Here is a 21,767-nt window from a genome sequence, read left to right as displayed (position 1 = left end):
TCAGTCCCAGATTTTTTAATGAAGAACTTCTATTGAGAAAATGTTCAGTGCCCTCTTTTATTAAATCCCATTTTGAGAATAAAAAGAATGAGAGAGAAATTAATTCTTCATAGTGTGAACTGTGTCATTCTTTTGAATGCTGCTCACCTGATCCCAGTCACACCTATTTCTCATCCCTAAGCACCTCCTTATCCTTAATGTAAGTTTTGTTCTTCCTTCTCCTCATTATCTTTCATCCCACTTCATAGAGACTAAAAGCAATACTTTATCTTCCTCCACCTCTCAAATGCTAAATATATTACCTCATTTAATAATGAGAATAATTCCATGGTGTGGGATCATAATTATCCCTATTTTATAGATAAGAAAACACAGACTAAGTTTAAGCACATTCTCCAAGGCTGCTCAGGTAGCAGCTCTAGATTTCAAACATAGGCACCCTGGAGATTAGCCTTTTCTTTTAAAGACTTCCTTATTTGGTCTCCATTATATAATTCTATTCTTCTACATGGGTTTCAGTGTCCCAGTGTGTTCAGTGTTCCCATCTAAGCTACTGGACTAGATGGTTTCCTATAGGCAACTCTGCAATCTAGGTATCTGAAATTCCCCTTGGTTTTCTGCTTTTGTCACTATTCTTTTTTCAGTTTTGCTCATTTTCTTCCTCCTGCCCCTCACATATTATCCTAGTTTGCCTTTTATTGCTGTAGTAAAGCACCAAGCAAGAGCAATTTGGAGAGAAAAGAGTTTATTTCTTCTTACACCTTATAGTCTACCATCAGATGTACTCAAGGCAGGAAAGTGTAGGCAGGAGTTGCCATGGAGGAATGCTGTTTTTTGATTTGCTGTGCTATCTTTATTAAATATCCCAGGCCCATCTGCTAAGGATGTCACTACCTACAGTGGCCTGGGCCTTCCTACATCAATTGTTAATTAAGAAAATGCCTGACACACATGCTCACAGGCCAGTCTGATGGAGAAAATTTCTCAATCGAGGTTCCTTCTTCTCAGTTGACTTTAGTTTGGGTCAAGATGATAAAAATAACCAACAAAGCAGGGTTTCCACACTTATAGTATCCTCAGATTTGACTCCACAGTATAGCTTTTCCTTCATACTTGTTCTTTTCAGCAAATTCATTCACTGGGTTTTCTTTTTAGTTTTGCCCAATGACATCTATTGAGCTATTTTTTTATTTAAACAATAATTTATTGAGAATTTCATACGTGCATATAAGGTGCTTTGATCAAATCCATGCCCACTCCTTCCCCTCCAACTACTCCCACATCCCCCCACCACTCCTCTCCCACAACATCATGCACTCCTTCCTCTTCTTGGATCTATCCATTTATTTCTATGAGGACCTTGGCCACTCCAACACTCACCCCCCCAAGAGGCAACCCCCAAATCCCCCAAGGACTAGATATAAGCTCCTAAACACCTTCGATGTTCCCAGCCTTCAGAGGACAGCATGGCGCTAAGACGCCCAAGGACATTTTAACTTTTAGCCAAGAAACTGTCCACTTTTCCTTGGGACTTTTCCACCCTAACTGCCTAGCCAATTCCTTCCTCCTATTCTTATCACACCATCCTCTGAAGAGGTTACCAAAACTGCCAATAGGGAATCAGGATGCAGACCGCTCTGGCTTCTTCCATGCTGAGCAAGGACTCAGGGTGAGGCAATTGTAGTACCCCTTCAGTGCGTGTATATAAAGACTCCCAAGTTGCATAACTCTTATTTCTAAAGGGAAAAGAAAGTCCTTAAATTGTAAACAGAAGGTGTGAAGGAGAAGCAAAGGCAAGAGTAATCAGCATTATAAGTTCAAGTTAGGGAACCAGAAAAAAGTCAGAACAGGGCAATTTTCAAATGTTCACGTGAGAGTGCATTGGAATTTCTTGACAAGGGCTTCCAAAACATCCCTCTATTGGGTTCCTCCTCACTTTTCTTTTGTCTGCCAAGGCTGGACTCTAGAGTGATGGATTCAGGACTTGCCTTCAGGTATTTTGATAGCTGCTGGAGTCGTTAGAGTCAGTTCCCTCTCAAAGGCTTCTAGATACGGGGAAAATTTATCCATTATTTTAGAACAATAGCTGGTTGTCTCCCTTAGCTACAGGTGGGCACTACAATATTGGAGACCAAGATTTGAAGTCCTACATCTGAGCAGCACTTTCTGGTTTGGAGCAAAATCGTCAATGAGAAATAATTGTCTAAATAAAAATTTATATACACTTAAGGCTAATGTCTGAGAAGCGTAATCCCTTGAACTCTTAAAGAAATATACTGATGACTTAACTCTTTGGTTATACTTTCCTTTTGAGTGTTTAAGGCCATACAGTTGGCCCAAATAAATCTATTTATACATTTAAGGTCATCTGAGGATCAGTTACTCAGGGGTCACAATGGGCTTGGGAGGAGCCGTTGGCTCCTTTCTTTTACCAGTTCTATGTGAACATAAGTCAAAGGTCCTGCTCTACCATGTCTGGCTTCACTTGGAAGCATGGATGAAATGTTTCCTCTAAGTTGACCCTCCTCTTTATAGACTGGAAACTGGTTTAAGTCCATCTCATGGGGTGTCCATGTCCTCCCTGAACAAGAGGACAGCTGACTCACCATAGTTATGGGACATTTTGAGAGATGTTCCATAGTCTCCTGGAGCTTCGTCGACCTTGGAGGGCAAGGGGCAAAAATTGTCCTTTAAGTCCCTCTGACCACATTACTATAGGCCTCAAACTATGGCTGTTAAATGTCCAATAAGGTTAGTTCCACCAGTCTGATATTTTTATTTATCATGCACTGAATAGATAAGGCTTGGGTAAAAATAAACAAATGTTCTCAGATAAACCTTGACTAGATATATATTTTGTTCCTTAAACTAGTTGACTAAACTATGACCATAGAAATTTTAGAATTATGTGTATATTATCCTTTATATAACAAACCTAAACAGAACTTCATCACTTGCTTAGGCTTTCTCATTTCTTCTATTTTGGAAAATGTCTCCATTCCCATATCCTTTTAATATATTTTACATATCCACCCATTTCTTTTAGATTTTCAAATTTATTAGTGTATAGGTTTTTAAAAATATTCCCTTATGGTCTGGATCTTTTGGGTTTCTCTTCTGATGTTTCCCCTTTCATCTCTGATTTTGTTGATTTGGATTTGTTCTTTCTTTTTTTTTTTGTTTAACTGGGCTAAGGTTCAGTCTATCTTGTTTAGCTTTTTAAACAACCAGCTCTTAGATTCATTGATTCTTTGTATTGTTTTCTTTGTTTCTATTTCATTAATTTCTGCTCTGATTATTGTCATTTCTTCTATTCTGCTGGGTTTGTGTTTCATTTGTTCTTGCCTTTCCTGGGTCTTGAGTTGCAGTGTTAGGTCATTTATTTGTGCTCTTTCTAATTTTTTAATGTAGGCACTTAGAGCTATGAACTTCCCTTTTAGGACTGCTTTCTATGTGTCCCAGAGATTGGGTTCTATTGTATTGCCCTTTTCGTTGAATTCCATGAATTCTTTTATTTCTTTCTTAATTTCCCCTTTGACCTGCTGATTGTTTAGGAGTGTCTTGTTCAATTGCCATGAGTTCAAGTAGTGACTAGGGCTTTATTTTTGAGCTTTATTGCATTGTGGTCTGATAGAATGCATGGAATTATTTCAATTTCTTTATATTTCTTGAGTTTTGTTTTGTGGCCCAGTATGTTGTCAATTTTTGGAAAAGTTCTATGACATGCTGAGCAGAAAGTGTATGCTTTAGTGCTTGTGTGGACTATTCAAAAGATGTCTGTCAGGTTCATTTGATGTATGGTATCATTTAATTCAGATGTCTCTCTGTTTTTTCTTTATCCAGTTGACCTGTCTAATGGAGACAGTGAGGTATCAAAGTCCCCTACTATTCATATCATACATACTAGTAATCTGGTGGATACATAATTTAAGCAGTTAAAACATTTTTCTTCAAGTCTATCCCTTCTATATCCATGTTCTTAATATTCTGGTTTGTTGAATAAGAGATTTTAATTTTAATGAAATGTAGTTTATCCATTTATTCCTTATGGGTCACATAGTTGATATAAAGTCTATAAAAAACTTTGCTTAGCTACAGATCCTTAAGCTATTCTCCTACATTTTCTAAACCTTTGGTAGCTTTACATTATTATGCAATGTACTCAATAATCCCTTTTGATTTGTTTTTATAATATAGAAAGTGTATATGAATATAAAAAAGCCAAAAAACAAAAACAAACAAAAAAACAATAAAAGCCCTGCTCTCTTTGTTCCTTAAAGCCTGCCGATTCTCCAAATATTGTGATCTTTGATTTCCAGAACTTGAAATTTCTGCCATGACTTCAGAAGAAGGAAAGCTCTTTGTGGGAGGGCTCAACTTCAACACCGATGAGCAGGCACTTGAAGACCACTTCAGCAGCTTTGGGCCTATTTCTGAGGTGGTTGTTGTCAAGGACCTGGAGACTCAGCAATCCCGGGGTTTTGGCTTCATTGCCTTCACCAAGCCAGAGGATGCTTCAGATGCCACGAGAGCCATTAATGGAGAGTCCCTGAATGGGCATCAGATCTGTGTGGACCATGCAGGCAAGTCTGCCAGGGGAACCGGAGGTGGTGCCTTTGGGGCCCTTGGGCATGGTCACAGCTACTCTAGAGGTGGTGGGGACCAGGGCTATGAAGTGGTCGGTCCAGAGACTATGGTGTCAGGGATTCCCTGTATGCCAAGCTGGCCTGAAAATTGCTGCATAAACCAGACTGGCCTCGATCTCACAGAGATCCACCTGCTTCTTCCTCCCGAGTGTTAGAATTAAAGGCGTGTACCACCAGGCCTGGCTTGCATACTGTTTTTAATGTTTCTGTCTGCCATGTAGAGTATATTCTTATAAAACAGTTACTCTTTTTCCCAGAAGCCAGGGTGGCTATGACGGCTACTCAGGAGGGAATTACAGAGGCAATTATGACAACTGAGATGAGGCCTGCACACAATATACACAAGGAATAACATTTCTGATCCACGATCGTCCTTCCAAATTCCTGTATTTATAAAGATTTTTTGGAGCTGCGATGAAACATCTGTTTTAATACATCAAGTTCTGTTTTTGAATTGAGCTCCCAAGGTAGCTTGTTAAAGACCTTTTAGGAAAGCTCCATGTGTTCTTGAAATATTTTTTACCCATCAAAAGACAAATTTTGAGACATTTGCAGAGTCCCAATATTTATCCTTTTACCAGAATTTTTGTTTGGGCTCTCAGGATTATTGCATCTGGAAAAAAACATGTGGCCAGACTGGTGTTTTTTTTTTAATTAATATGTATCTAGAGACATTTTAAAAACTTCTACATGATGTTTACTATGGCCAGAAAGTAATTTATGAATGTAGCTATAAGCAATTTGTGTCAAGAAAATTATTTACAGATTTTTTTTTTACTTCAAGATCGCCACCATGATTATATAGAAGAGCTTTAAAATGTTTGTGAATGTCATTTTCTAATACTGAAAGAAAAAATGTTCTGTTGTGTCTCATGTAGTGTTTAGGATGTCCTTCATGGAGCTAACTGAAAGGATGAAACCTGAAAAAAAAGAAAAAAAAGGAAAAAAATAGATAAGGAAAATGCTTATTCAGAGAAGGAAACTGTTACCACGGAGAAAAGACAACCTACATAATAGGTAAAAATATTTTCTAACTATTCTTCTGTCAAAGGGCTAATATCCAGAATATAAGGAACTCAAAAACAAGAGCAAAAACATTCCTACAATGAATCAATTCTAAAATTTGGCAAGTAACCTGAACATACACTTCTCAAAAGCAGAAATACAATTAACAAAATGTATAAGAAACAAAAGCTCCAAAAGCTCAATATTGTTAGCCAGCGGTAGGGAAACACAATTCAAAACTACAGTGAGATTCCTTCCAACTACAGCTAGAACACATAATATAAAATAATACCAAATACTGTTGAGAATATGAAGACAAAGGGGCTCTCATATAGTTTTATTGGGAATGTAAATTATTACCACTGGTGTGGAGGTTCCTCAAAACTCTAAAAATAAATTTGCCATGTGATTCAGCTTTGCTACATTTGGATATATTTCCAAATGAAATTAAATCAACATACTAAAGAAAAACCTATATGTCTCTTTTTATGACAACCCTCTTCGCAATAACTAAAATAAAAAAATCAGTGTAAGTCACAATTACTAGATGAATGGATGAAGAAAATGTGACACAAATACAAAAAAATTATTCAGTCACAAAAAATGAAGCCTTTTTCATTTGCAACAAAATACATAGTAATGGAAGAACTGATGTTAGGTGAAATAAACCAGACACATAAAAACAAGTTCCACATATCCTGTATCATACATGGAAGTTTACAAAGATAAGCTGACTATAGAAGTGTATTTGGTACATGTTGAGAAGGGTTCGGGAAAGGTGTGTAAATGGAGGATAGCTTTGATCTTTGAGAACTGTATGCATGTATTAAAATAGGTGCATTAAATCCTGAATCCATCACTCTAGAGTCCAGCCTTGGAAGACAAAAGAAAAAATGAGGAAGAACCCAATAGAAGGATGCTTTTGGAAGCCTTTGTCAAGAAATTCCAATGGACTCTCATATGAACATTTGAAAATTGTCCTGTTCTGACGTTTTTCTAGTTCCTTGTCTAGAACTTGTAATGCTAATTACTCTTGCCTTTACTTCTCCTTCACATCTTCCTATTCACAATTCAAGGACTTTCTTTTCCCCTTAGACATAAGAGTTATGCAATTTGGGAGTCTTTTAGACAGACCCATTGAAGGTGTACTCCAATTGCTTCACGCTCACGCTGCGTCTCTATTCAGCATGGAAGAAGCCAGAGTGGTCTGAGTCCCTATTCCGTATTGGCAATTTGGGTAACCCCTTTAGAGGATGGCGTGATAAGAGTAGGAGGTAGGAACTGGTTAGGCAGTTAGGGTAAAAAAGACCCCAAAGAAAAGTAACCAGTTTCTTGGCTAAAAGTCAAAATGTCCTTGGGACTGTTAACATACACTGTTCCAAAGGCCAAATATGTCAAAAGTATTTGGGAGCTTGTGTCTAATCCTTAAAAGATTTTAGGGTTACCTCTTCAGAGGGGAGAATATTAGAGTACCTAAAAGCCCCATAAAAATAAATAAATGAAAGAAGAAGAAAAAAGGAAGAAGAAAAAAGTGGTGGGGAGATATGGGAGGTGTTGGAAGAGAGGGAGTTGGAATGGATTTAATCAAAACACCTTATATGCTTGTATGAAATTCTCAATAAAGTTTTTGTAAAAGTTAAAAAATAAATAAATGCATATGCATAAAATAAAAATATGTGCATTAATTATACAGTAGTACAATTAATGTATGTATAATTAATATATGCTATCAAAGAGTTAAGAAAGAAAATGCATCTTATGGAGACAATGCACCTAAATTATAAATCTACGTTCAGACTTGAAGCACCAGAATTTAGGGGTTCATTGTAGGCTGGTTATCAGAGGAATGACATTGTAGAAGTAATATTTTAAGATAAGTCTGGCTAAAATGTGCAGAAATAATTAGAAGTTCAAATTCCTTCTTTGCAATTATAATTTAATTGATTTCCATTGATACATCTGACACCATCTTCCATAAGTTATGCAGTGGATGAAAACACTGAACTTCACAGGCTCCAAATTTAGCCCTGGGGGCCCATCATTTATTGTGCTCTGTCCGGAGTAGGATTATAAATACCAAATGTGTGCCTAAAAAATCTTGTCCCTGACCAATATCAAACAGTACGCATGTCAGAACAAAGGTACTATGTAAATTTTCTAAACTAAAGCTGTTTACAGGATCTCTAAAACACGATAGAAATCCTCATTCTTGCAAGCCCTTACCATTTTCTGGTCTTGTCAGTAGACTCATTAGAGAAAGGATTTATTTTTTATTTAATTTCTTTATCTTTTGTGTTGCTAGGTATGCAATTCTAGGCCTTGTGCATGACAGGTAAGCACACTTACCAGTGAATCACACCTTGAGGTGTAGAATGAAATCTTAAATGACCTAAGTGATTAAATTCCATTTATCCAATGACAACCTCAACAAAGTAGGTAACTATTCAAGTGAAGTGAGGAGGAAGCTGTAGGCAAAAATGAGCTATTACAGATTACAAACAGAAGGTGATATGTATGGTTTATAAACCAACATAGAGGGTCTAAGGAAGACTGTAGAGGAGCAATGGTAATAATTGGTTATAGTTTCTAAAAAAACATATATTGCTAGTATACAACCCAGTACTACTGATGGTCTCAGAATTAGAAGTTAGTGATCTGTCTTAAATAAGTTGTAAAGATATCTATGAATCAGGAAATGTAGGTAATGATAAGGAGGAATATTCATTTCAAAGTATTCATCCTTTATGCCTCCTCAAACCTGAATTCTTTAGGTACAACCCCTCAACCTAGTTTTTATGCAGAGTCTCTTTTGGTCATAGATCAATCTATCTGACTTGCAATTCCTGTCATACAATGTATGTTTGTAAACGCAAAGGTATGCTAAAAGATGTTCCATTCAACATGTTTTGCCTGTCAAATTGCTGTCTGAAACTCTATGTTTATGAACATAGATTAGCTCTGGTATCAAATTTGGTCAGAGAAATTTCTTTTTGCATTGGGAGGTGAATACTAATACTACAGAAACTCATAGCGGGTCAATGTGTTCAAAGTAAGTGACTCTTGAAAGCAAATCCATAAATGTGACATTTGTACAACCCCATCCAAGACTCAAGGAATACTGCAAAAGAAGGGGCAAAAAATAATGAGAGAGCTGGGTTTTCAAAAAGGATAATGTGAAAACTTGTCTTCTGGACATGATACAGCTACTGTACTCATGAACTTACAGCACCTATGATTACCTCCACAAGATCTGCACAAGATGGGGTCCATCCACATACGTTTAAAAATGGGAAAGCACGGCTGGAGAGATGGCTCAGTGGTTAAGAGCACTGACTGCTCTTGCAGAGAACCTGGGTTCGATTCTCAGCACCCACATGGTGGCTATGAACAGTCTTTAACTCCAGTTCCAGGGGAATCCGAAGCCCTCTTCTGTGCTCCATGGCATTGCACAACATGGGTGCACTCACATACAGGCAGGCAGTACACTCATACACATAGAATAAAAATAATAAATAAAATATATAAAAATGGGAAAGAAACTCATAAGGCAAAACTCCCTCATGGGGACTTATAGGTAGTCAGCAGTTGCTGAAGGAGAGGGGTTCATAAGGCTCCATTCCTTCCTGGGAGCTATTAGGGGCTAGGGGAAAGGAATACAACTTGCTATAGTGGTGTCACTCCTTACAAGTTGTCCATATTCCTGTAAATACCCCGTCACTTGTACTTCTGAAAGAAATCTTAACTAAGCTCCTTTTGTCACCAGAATAAATAAACAAATAAAATGAAAGTAGAAAGCAGACTACTTGGGGTGAGGAAATGGATTGGCAGAGGTTGCAGGGGTCAAGAAAATGTAATGAGGGTGAATATGATAATAAACATATTATACACATGTATAAAAATAGGAAAAAAATGTGTGTGCCAAGTATCTTTTCCATTGCCAAGTAGTATAATCTGAACTCTTTAAAGTCATCAGATAATTAATCAGGTAGGTCTTTTAATTCTTAACAATATTTACATATTCTTTGGCTAACTTGTGGAATTAAATATGTCAATGATATTGTTATAAAACTCTGAAAAATACCTACCAAGCCTAGTGTGATGGTACACAACTATAATATTAACACTTAAGAGGTAGAATCAGGAAGGTTGTAGGTTTGAGTCCAGCCTCGTCAACATAGTGAAAGCTTGTTCCCCCAATTTAATACATACTAAAGAATTTCCTGATATAACGAAATAAGCCCAAGCCCAGAATATTCAGGGTCTATATATGACCTTGTTGCTAGGTTACATTTAAGCCTTAGACAATTTCCTCATCCTTGCAATCCTCATTTCTCATGTCTATAAACAGATATTTCCAGTTGTATCATGGTATGCTTTTGCTTCTCATTACTGATTCCTCAATTATTCTTGAAACCCCAGTATCCATTTTCCTCTTTCCTCTTTTGAAAATTTATATCCATCTATTATCTATCTATCTATCTATCTATCTATCTATCTATCTATCTATCTACCTATTTATCTATCTATCATCTATCTATCTGTCTATCATCTATCTATCATCTATCATCAATCAATCAATCTATCTATCAATCATCTATCAATCGTCTATCTCTATCTATCATCTATTTATCTATCTATCATCTATCTATCATCTATCTATCTATCTATCATCTATCTAATCTATCATCTAGCTATCTATCATCTAGCTGTCTATCATCTATCTATCACCTATCTATCATCTATCTATCTATCTATCTATCTATCTATCTATCTATCTATCTATCTATCATCTATCCATCACCTATCTTTCATCTATCTATCTATCTATCTATATATATCTTCTGTGTGTGTGTGTGTGTGTGTGTGTGTGTGTGTGTGTGTATCTGCATGTGTGCTGCAGTATGGGTGGAGGACAGAGGACAACCTGCAGGAGTACTCTGTCTCCTCCTTTCATATGTTTCTTAGGAATTAAACTCAGGACTTTACCCACAGAGCAGTCTCATCAGCCCCCTTTTTACTTCTTTACTGATCACTGTGTATTGCTGAAACTCATTCATTTGGACATATTTATCAGTAACATTTATTTACTTTGATTTTGTTTTTCTCTTCATTTTTTGGATGCTTATGTAATAGAATAGCATCATGATTACTTTTTATTTATCAGATAATATAAAAAGTAGAAAGTGATTTCTTTCTCCAGACATATGTACAAGTTGCTACCCTGTGGCTCTGTCAGATACATGTGAAAGGGTGAGAATGATTGCTTCACGTCAGGTTTCTTATAGAGGTTAGAGAATTGGGAACTAAATGTTCCTGGTCAATGAAAGTGGATAGAAATTTTAAAAAGCAAGCCAAGTTGGCAAGAGTTTTAAATCAAGGATCTCAATCTAGATGTGCCTAACCACTCTTGGAAATGTCTATTCAAGCTTTAGTGCCTCCTGGTTTCATTAAGGCCCTCTTCTTCCCAAAGTAGCTGCTAAAGAGGCTGTGGAGGGGGCTATAACTGTGAACAATGAGTCTCTCTGATTAAAATGATGGTGGAAAATTGCTCCTTTCTCCATGTATGTGAACCACTTATTGTCTATATCTCTCACTTGGTTTTTAGGGAATCTTTTTATGTGTATTTTTCTTTTCTCTTTCTCTAAAAATATAGTTTCTGAGGGCAGAAAACTTAGCTCTTTGGACAGATCTCTTATAAGACTTAGGAGAACAAGATACCACACCAACACACAGTCTTGCTGCCCATAGTAGGCTCTTATCATGGAATTCAGTAACTGATTCTGTCTACTCCAGGCATTTCAAAATCTGAGCCAAAACTTAAATGCTCAGTTTTATGATCTTTATGGAAAAATTCTGACCCAGGGTGTCATAATCCAGGAAAATCCTATTACTATATTACTACAACTGAAGTTAGTCTTGTCCTAAGGACCTGGGGCTTGAATTAAGAATGAAAATATTAATAAAAGAGGGATCTTATTTTTGAAAATTTCAAAAACCTCAATACATCATCTCTCCAAAACTCAACATTAGGAGATACTGAGAGTGAGGTGACTCACATGTTTAATTCCAGTACTCCAGAGACAAAAGGCAGTCAGGTCTCTGTTAGATCAAGACCAGCTTGGACTACACTGTGAGTTTCAGTTCAGCTGGGGTACAGAAAGTCTCTGTCTCAAAAATATCCCCAAGAGGACTGGAGAGATGGCTTAGTGGTTAAGAGCACTGACTGCTCTTGCAGAGGACCCTGGTTCAATTCCCAGCACCCACACTGTGGCTATGAATCTAACCGTCCTTAACTCCAGTTCCAGGGGAATCCAACACCCTCTTCTGACCTCCACGGCATTGCATGACACAGATGCACTCACAAACATGCAGGCAATACACTCATACACATAAAATAAAAATAATAAATAAAATATTTTTTAAAATCCCCAAAGAAACAAAAAAAATACTAAGATACAGGTAGAATCTGTGTCCCTAAGATGTCCCTGTCACTCTCAAAATTCCTACCTAGTGAGGCTTATGAATTTATTATTTTAGCCAACACTTGAGCTAAGCTTCTAATCTTCCTTCTTTAGGGCATTTCCTGAAAAGACTTTAGTGAACTTATCTTTTGTTTTTGTGATATGCTTATGTATCTTATACAACTCAACTCTATCCTCCTCTAGGACCTGAAACTCATTTCTTTGAAGTTTCATCATCAGAGTTGAAATATCCATCTCCTATGCTCTAGAGAAGTAAAGAGTCTGAACTTCCATGACTGCTCTTCCTACTTACTCATTCTCCCATTAAAATGCCTAGTGACCCCTATACAAATTCACCACTTTCCTACAATGTCAGAAGTTAGAGAATAAAGTCTGCATTCATTGCTGTAATTTGTTTCCAACTTTGTTTCTGACAATTTCAAGGTACTAATAAAGTATAGAAGTTGATAAACAGATAAGAAATTAACTTCTGCAGTTACATGTTAGAATAAGAGTGGACCTAGAGCATCACTGGAAGACTTTGAAAGGTAAGTCATTAAAGCTGCTTGGTAGGGAGGCCCTTAATGATGTATTGGTGATAACTACACGAAGAAGGTGCACAAGTTGTGTTCCAAACATGGAAAAGGAGCGTGCACAAAGAAAAAGAATTAAAAGGCATGAGCCTAAGGAAAGCAACAAGAAGCTGGGTATATCTGAAATGCAAGCAAAAGTAAGGGAGAACAATAGAAATAATAAAGTTAGAAAGATATACAGCATCCTGGTGATGGAAAGCTTTCTCCCCTCTGATAAAGCAGTCAGAATTTATTCATTGTGACCTCCATGAAGCAGTGATGGTGTCTGAATTTGTTCACCTTGGATCCCCTGTGACTGGCTCATAGTGGGTGATGAATAAATAGCTTTAGAATAACAGAAAATACGAAGAACCAATGTAGAAGCATAATTGGAGTAGATGAATTATATAATTGTACATTCTATTTCAATAAATCTCTTCGTTAGCAGTGAGGACCACTGATTCAGAGAAAGTAGGGTAGGAACAGTGAAAGCACTTATGAGATGATTACAATAGCCCTGGTGAGCTACAACAGAAAGCCTGAGCTTCTAACTGAAAAATGGAGTCAAAAAATATTTTGAAACTAAAGTGAGCAAGAATGGGAGAAAAGAATTAAGTCAAAGATAATTGATATTATTTCCATGGCTTTGCTATCTAGTGGCTGGAGATATCGTTTTTTTTAGTGATTTTTAATGAATTTTTTCAAATTTCATGGTATATTTTATCATATTAAATCCTCCCTTTTGTCTTCACCCCTACTTACTAACTTGCACTCAATTACATATTTTCATGTGCATATGTATAAATAGAATCAAATTTGTGTTACAAATACTCCCAGTATGAGTTCATCCACTGCAACCTCGTCAACCCATCAAGAGTCTCACCCTTAAACAAGACTGACTCTTCACCTCCCAGCAGCCATTGGTTTCCAATACTTCCTAAGGTAGGGTTGAGGTTTCTTACCCACAGGCCCATGTCTGTGCTAGGATTTGCCTGATTTGGGCTTCGGTGGTACTTGTCCATGTTTTCAGCATTGTTGTGAGTTCATATGAATAACTGACCAGTTGTCCGGAAAACTCTGTTTTCCTTGTGGTCATCCACCACTTCTGACTCTTACAATGTCCCCTCTTCTGCAATGATCCCTGAGCCTTAGAAGGCAGAAGTTTGGAATCAGCAGGGATAAGCAGTCTGCAGCCTCTTATTCTCTGCATGTTGGCCACTTGAATTTCTCTGTGTTAATCTCCATCTGTTGCATAAAGAAGCTTCTCTGTTGAGAACTGAGAAATGAATTAAAATTATTAGCTGAATATATTATTTGACAATTCCATATACATATAAAATGAATTCTGATCATTCGCACCCTACCTCATCTTCTCTTATTTCCCTCTCACTCCAGTAAGCCTTCATTTGTTTCCTACTGGTCCATTTCCCATATTCATGTATTTTTGTTTTGTTTTTTGTCCCACTGAGTTTAACCAAGGCTATCTGTGTGGCAATGTATAAAGAGCTACCCAATGTTGCCTAGTGTACTCATCAGTGGATACTCAACTGACTACCCCTCCCCTAGAACTCTCAAAAGAAAATTTATCAGTGAGTAGTAGGCCCCATAAGCCCCTCCCCTATCCATGACTGGCTGTTGACAGGTAGGTCTAGGGTTTTACAGGGTTTTACAGTGCAGGCAACCATACCTGGTGTACATTCATGGTTTCACTAGCAGTGCCATGCCCCAAAGACAGCATTTTGCTGGACTTCTCCTGAAATTATGGGTTCTTACAGTTTTTTGCTGCTTCCTGTGCAATATTCCCTGGGCCGCAAGAGGGTGATCATATAAATATCCTGTTTAGGGGTGATCATTCAACCCTGTATTTTTCTCAGCACCTTCAATCTCTAACAGCCTCTTAGTATCATTTAATTATACAAATTAGTAATTTCCATTATGACAATTTCAGAAACGCACATAATATGCTTTGATCAGATTCACCTCTTCTGTTAACAATCTCTTATATACCCATCTTATTTTCCTTTCTCCATCCATAGTGCTCTCTGTTTTGTATACATCACCTTCTCACCTCCTCCTTTTAGAAACCTGTAAAAGTTAATTTTGTGTATCTGATGGGCAAAGATTTGAATACAGAGCACTGGAAGAGGCACAGATTTGAAAGAAGATGATGAATTCAGCTTTGAACAATTGAATTAATTTGGAACTATGACTTGACATTCAAGGTAAGAGAACCACCACAGCTATTTTTATATCCATTGTTTTGCATACTTTCCACCATCTAATGATTCTATAATGTCAATCTCCAACCATACTCTTTAGCCTGAATTCCAGGCATAGCTCTACTACTGCCATTAAATGTCTTCACATTGAGTTTGATATGCATTTCAACATAATATAGCCAAAACATAATACTTGATTCTATTCATCCCAATGATTTTCTTCACCAAGTGCTTTTCAGATTAGCACTATTGATAGAGTTGCTCAAAAATTTGCAATGACTCCCTTTTCTCTGAGATTTTTTAGGAAGTTTATCAGCCAACCACTGTATTACCTTCAAACTATATCCCCAAATAGGATAATACTCACCAACTCCATTACTTTTAAGTCAAAATCCAACCATCACTTTCCTATGGCAATGGGCTTACAACTAATTATTTTCCTTTCATCTATACCTCCTATATTGATTTTTTTGTGTTGCTTTAACAATTTATGACAAATGTGGAGGCTTGAACCAACACACTTTATTCTTCTAGACTTCTGAAGTTCAAAGGTCCAAAATCAGTTTCATGTGGATGAAATCAATGTCCCATCTAGACTGCCATCCACTGCAGAGGCTGTAGTGGATAATCTATTGCCTTGACTTTTTTCAGCATCTGTGATGCATTCCTTTGCTTTCCATGCTCCATAGTCAAAGCCACATTCATTTATCACACATTTCCTTCATCTGTAAAGATACTTACAATTTCATATATGGGACAGTCTCCACATTTCAAAATCTTTAAATTAATTACATGAGCAAAGTATTTACAAGTTCCAGATATTAGAACCTAGACATCTTTGGTGGCTATTAAATCTATCATACTAACTTAAAACTATATTTAAAGGAGTTAGAGGCATATCTGCATGGTATAGTATTTGTCTAAATTGGGGGAGGTCTTAGTTTCAAATATGGCACTACAGAAAAATAATGTATTTTACATAAGTATCATAAATATGGTCAACTGATCTATAACACACCTTCCAAGACTAACCAATGGAGAAGAGATGGTCTCTTCAAAAAAATGATCCTGGGGGCTGGAGAGATGTCTCAGCAGTTAAGAGCACTATTCTTTCAGAGGACCCAGGTTCGATTCCCAGCACCCACACCTGTTTGTAATTCCAGATCCAGGGGATCTGACATACTCTTCTGACTTCCAGGAACACTGCATGACATGGGTACCCTTACACGCATACAAGCAATATGCTTGTACACATAAAATAAATACATAAACTATTTTTAAAAATGATACTGGGGGCTGAAGAGAGGGCTCAGCTGTTTAGAACACTGACTGCTCTTGCAGAAGACCGAGGTTCGAATCCAAGCACCCACATGGTAGCTAACAACTGTCTGTAACTCCAGTTCCAGGGGATCTGACTTTGCCTTCTGTCCTCCGCAGGCATTGCACGACACAGGTGCACTTACCTACATGCAGGCAATACAAGCGTACATATAAAATAAGAAATAATAATAATAATAATAATAATAATAATAAAAATGATACTGGGCCAGACATAATGGCATGTGCCTTTAATCCCAGGCCTTAGGAGGCAGAGGCAGGTGGATCTCTGCAAGACTGAGGCCACCCTGGTTCACATTGTGACTTCCAGGTGGGCTGTGACTAGGGAGACTCTGTCAAAACAACCAACAAAAAGACAAAAAAATGATACTGGGACAATTGGATTTTCTAGCATCATGTGCACAAAATCTCCCCATGGTAGATTAAACTTTGTCTTGAAATAAATCATATTTAAACCACTGCTTCACCGAAAGCTATGTATCAAAACACCTACATTGAAACATCATGACTAGGGAGCTGGAGAGATTGTCCAGTGGTTAAGAGCACTTGCTGCACTTGTAGAAGCTTCAAGTTCAGTTCTCAGTGACAGCAGGTAGCTCACAACCACCTGTAATTATAGCTCCATGTGATCCAATGCCCTCTTCTTGCTGCCATGAGCACCTGTATACACATAGCACGCGCACACACACACACACACACACACACACACACACACACACACACACTTTAAAGAATAAATTAAAATTTTTAAAAATCATGGTTGCTGCCTAGAAACTCATCATGCCAAGTACTTTTCCTTCCCATTTTCAGTTACAAGATACCTCCTTGGTTAATCTAATAACTCATTCATTAATTCACTAGAAATTTGCTAAGTATGTATTCTATATCATATACTAAACAAATTTAAGATCTATCTGTGTTTAAATTGTTTATTGTGTAGCATGTGGCATGGAACATATATATTAATGAAATATAATGATGATACGAATGTGAAGAAGTCCTCAAATAAAGTTAATACTTAGAATATTACCAATGCTCTAGTGGCTAAAAATTTGCTTTTGTCCCCTACACTTGGCTTAGAATTCTAATTAAACAATTACTGGTTTGATATGATTGAACATGAGGTTCTCTGTATAACAGCTATGTGTCTAATATAAAATGCCTTCTATCACTGATCCTGAGTTTCTTCGTGTCTAATGAAGATTATGATGATTTTTAGTTTTCATTCTGTTGCTGTGAGAAAATTCTTTGACCAAAGGCAGCTTAGTTCCCTAAGTTTTCATTTTGCTTACACTTCCAGGTTCAATACTGAGAGAATCAGGGCAGGAGTGTAAGAAGAAGCTCAAAGAAGAAACAGTGGAGGAGCACTGCCTGCTGGTTAACACAGGTTCATGCTTGGCTAGCTTTCTCATACAGCCCAGAGCCACCTGTCCAAGGAGTGAAACGGTCCCAAGTGAGCTGGTCTTTCCTACATCAATTAACAAACCAAACTCCCACAGATATAGTCCCATACCAGTCTGAGTGAGGCAGCTCCTCTCAGTTGACTCTTAGTTGTGCAACATTGACAATTGTAGCTAACTAGGATAATGATTCAAGCCATATTCATAGCTCCAGTGTCTAATTGACAAAAATAATGAAAACTAGTATTAGCTCCATACTGGCCATAAAGATATAGTCAGTTGAAGGCTAATATTCAGTCAATTTTTTTATTATTCCAAAAAGAGGCAATTTTAACACATTTTTTCCAGAAATAACTTGAAGGAGGTTTTATATATAAAATGACATTTAAGGGAGGAAAAATAGCCTGGGGCTCCTCCCAAGCCCATGTGACCCCTGAGGAACAGATCCTCAAACAACCTTAAGAGTAAAAATAAATTGGTTTATCTGGGCCAACCGTATGGCCTTAAACACCCAAAAGGAAACTATAACCAAAGATTAAAGGGGCCATTATAATTTTTTAAGAGTCCATAGGTATAGCTAAAGGCTACGTAACAAGCAACAACACCAGATAGGAGATACTGTCTTTTGAGTTTTGGGCCTGGGTGGCCCAAGGGACTCTCAGATAGGAACCCAGCATAGAACTGGGATAATAAACAACAGACCCCAGTCTTATCTAAAGGAATATTGACAACTGATTGCTGCTAGATTAGGAACAGCTGACCTTCCTAAAACAAAGAACTCTAGATAGGCTGACTAGATTCACCAGATGGACAAGTAGTGGGGAACAGCTGGGGTGCCAACAACACAATGGACAGTAGTAGGGATAACAGAGTGTAAGGGCTCTAGTGGGGGGAGGGAGGCTATGGGAGGGTGCCATCTGGGAAGTGGGTGTATAGCTGAATAACATGGTTTGGGATGTTCTGTGTGATATACACACACAGAAAAAAACAAATTTTAAAAATGTATTATATTTGAGGAGGAAGCATAAAGGTTTACATCATGTTAATCAGTAGAGGTGATGAACATTACCATTCAGATCTACCCAATGACTTTATAGACATACACAGGCACCAAGGATGTGAGTGCAAATGATTATGACTAGTAATAATTAGACACATACAGATTAGAGACGCATGAGCTAACATCTCAGTGTTAGTAGCGAAAACAATGAGTCTTTCTGTAAGAAACAGTATATTTTAGAATGAAATGGAGATCTTTTCTGAGGGTTAAAAACTCATTCAATTTTATGTCTTACAGGGCTTATACTGAGGTCAAAATTGTATAACTGTATTGAATCAACAGCGAACCTCGAAATTTTATAGCCACTTTTGAAGGAGCTGTGTCTTTGCTCTGGAAACTGTTATTGGGCATGTTAAAGCTGTAATGACATGCTTCTAAAAAAATAATATTTAAAAATGTAGGAAACAGTGTATCTTGAAATGGAGATCTTCTTTAAAGGGTAAAAACTCATTCAGTTTTATATCTTACAGGATTTATACTGAGTTCAATATTATATAACTTTATTAATTTAACTGTGAACCTAAAAATTTACAACCACTTTTGAAAGAGATGTATCCATGGTCTGCAGTGTGTTACTGCATATGTTAAAGCTGTAACGAAATGCTTCTTCTAATTATGTGGTTATTAAATTTTTTAAGAATTAAAAAATAATTCTTCAAAGCATAAAAACTTGATCCTTAATAATTAGTAGATGTGAAAAACATTACCATTGAAATCTACCTAATGCCTTAATACCAATCCCCGGATGCCAAGGACCTAAGAAAGTACCCGACTGTGACTAGAAATAACCAAATAAATAAAAATAGAAATGCATGTGCAAACATCTTAATGTCAATTTCATTAGAAATGAATTTTTCTGTATGAAACTGTATTTTAATAATGAAATGGAGATCTTTTTAAAGGTTAAAACCTCATATAATTTTATGTCTTAAAGGGTTTATACTGAGTACAATATTGTATAACTGTATTACTTCAACATAAACCTAAAAACTTACAGCCAATTTTGAAACAGTTGCATCTTAGCTCTGGAAATTGTTATTGAATATGTAAATGCTGTTGTCATGAAATGCTTCTAATTATGTGGTTATTAAAAAATAATTAAAAAAAGAAATCAAACAATTGGATTTGCCAATATAGGGTCAAATTTGGTGGAATAGTGAAGGTTTCCATTAGCTCTGTTCTGTTTTTTCTTTTCTTTTTTCTTTTTTTTTGGGGGGGGGAATCCTAATGAGTTTATTGGGCTTGCTAACAGAGCAGAGAGTGGGGGTTTATTTACAGAAGTGTGGGCACTCCCCACTTACAGCTGCACTAGAAAGTCCGCACTCAAATATAGATCCCGTGACTTCCCAACAACCACACAAAAAGGTGAGAGAGATGCTACATGGTGTTCTGGGCTTATATATCCTTAACCCCTCCCCCACATGCAGCTAATGTCAACTGATTGAATCAGGGGATAACTGACTCCCCCATTGACTCTAGAGGGTGGAAAGGAGGTGTGGCTATAGTGTGCCAGCATAGTAGTTGCAGGACACTTACAGTTAACACTCCACCCCTTCCTCTAGCTCTTACATTTTTCAGCCAATCACTTTGGCAAAAGCCCCTGAGCCTTGGAGGGAGTGAGTGATGTGGGAGATCTTCCTCCCATTGTGGCAAAGCACTGAACTTTCAGGTTTCTGCATTATCTGTTTTCCATGGGCTGTTGGCCATTTCAGTAGGATTCCATTTACTATAAAAACACAAACAGCAAGAAGAAAGAACATCTAAACAGTGGCTGCCAAAATAACTTAACCTAGGGGCATAAACACAAATGCTTGCATGGGCCTTTAGCAGGTGCATCATATTTAAATGAAACAATAGAGAAGGTGAGGACAAAACCCTCAGAGTGGGAAAAAGTCTTCACCAGTGATATATCTGACAGAAGTTCAACATCTAGAATACACAAAAAACTCAAAGAACAAAGAACAGAGGAAAGAAATGACCCAATTAAAAATGAGCTAAAGATCTCAACAGAGATTTCTCAAAGGAAGAATAAAGATGGCTAAGAAACATCTCAATAAGTGTTCAACATCATTAGTTATTAGGGAAATGCAAATTAAAACCACCTTAAGGTTTCACCTTATCCCAGTCAGACTGGCTAAGATCAAGAGAATAAATGATACCAAATGCTGGCAAGGTTGTAGGGAAAGGGGAACACTCATCCACTGACAGTGGGATTGCAAACTAATGCAACCCCTATAGAAAGCTGTGTAAATCTCTTAAACAATTCAAAATGAACTTACCATATGACCTGGTTATACCACTCCTTGGCATATACCCAAAGTACTCATCCTATTGTAGTGACACTTGCACATCCATGTTTGTTGCTGCTCTTTTCACAATAGCTAAGATGGAAGCAACTTAAGTGTCCCTCAACTGACGAGTGGATAACAAAAAAGTGGTACATTTACACAATGGAGTTCTACTTAGCAGTAAAGAAAGATGCAATAATGAAATTTGTAGGTAAATGGATTATACTAGAAACTGTTATACTAAGTGAAGTAACATAGACTCAGAAAAAAAAAAAAAAAACATATGTTTTCCCTCATTTGTGGATCCTAGCATCAAATTCCTTGTTTCACTAAATTTTCCATTCCCCCTTGGGAGACCTATGCCTGTGCCCTCTGAGGCCCCAGGGCTGACAAACTGATAAGACATTCTATTTGGATTTTTGCATATTTTATATGACATTCAGGAGGGGGTAACTGACAAAGACACAGATTCTTTTTTAACTTTTACAAAAAGCTTTATTGATAATTTCATACATTCATATAAGGTATTTTGATCAAATACCTGCCCACTCCCTTCCCTATGACATTCCCCCCTCTGAAGAGGTAACCCTAAAATCTTTTAAGGCTTAGATACAAGCTCCCAAATACTTTTGACATTTTTGGCCTTTGGAACAAGGTATGTTGCTAACAGGCCCAAGGACATTTTGACTTTTAGCCCAGAAACTGGCTACATTTCTTTGGGGTCTTTTTACCCTAAACTGCCTAGCCAATTCCTACCTCCTAGTCTTATCATGCCATC

The 21,767-nt window shown here is 37.2% G+C and overlaps 1 pseudogene; it reads left to right on the top strand.

Annotated features, from left to right (window-relative positions):
* Window positions 1-4,314: 4,314 nt before the first annotated feature.
* On the top strand, window positions 4,315-4,731 carry LOC103743178 (annotated as a pseudogene).
* The last annotated feature ends 17,036 nt before the right edge of the window (window positions 4,732-21,767 follow it).

Source organism: Nannospalax galili, unplaced genomic scaffold (assembly GCF_000622305.1).
Source record: "Nannospalax galili isolate Female #2095 unplaced genomic scaffold, S.galili_v1.0 scaffold280, whole genome shotgun sequence".
In the NCBI taxonomy this organism is placed as follows: Eukaryota; Metazoa; Chordata; class Mammalia; order Rodentia; family Spalacidae; genus Nannospalax; species Nannospalax galili.
Note: the sequence above shows the minus strand (reverse complement) of the source record. Positions and strands in the feature narration are given on the sequence as shown.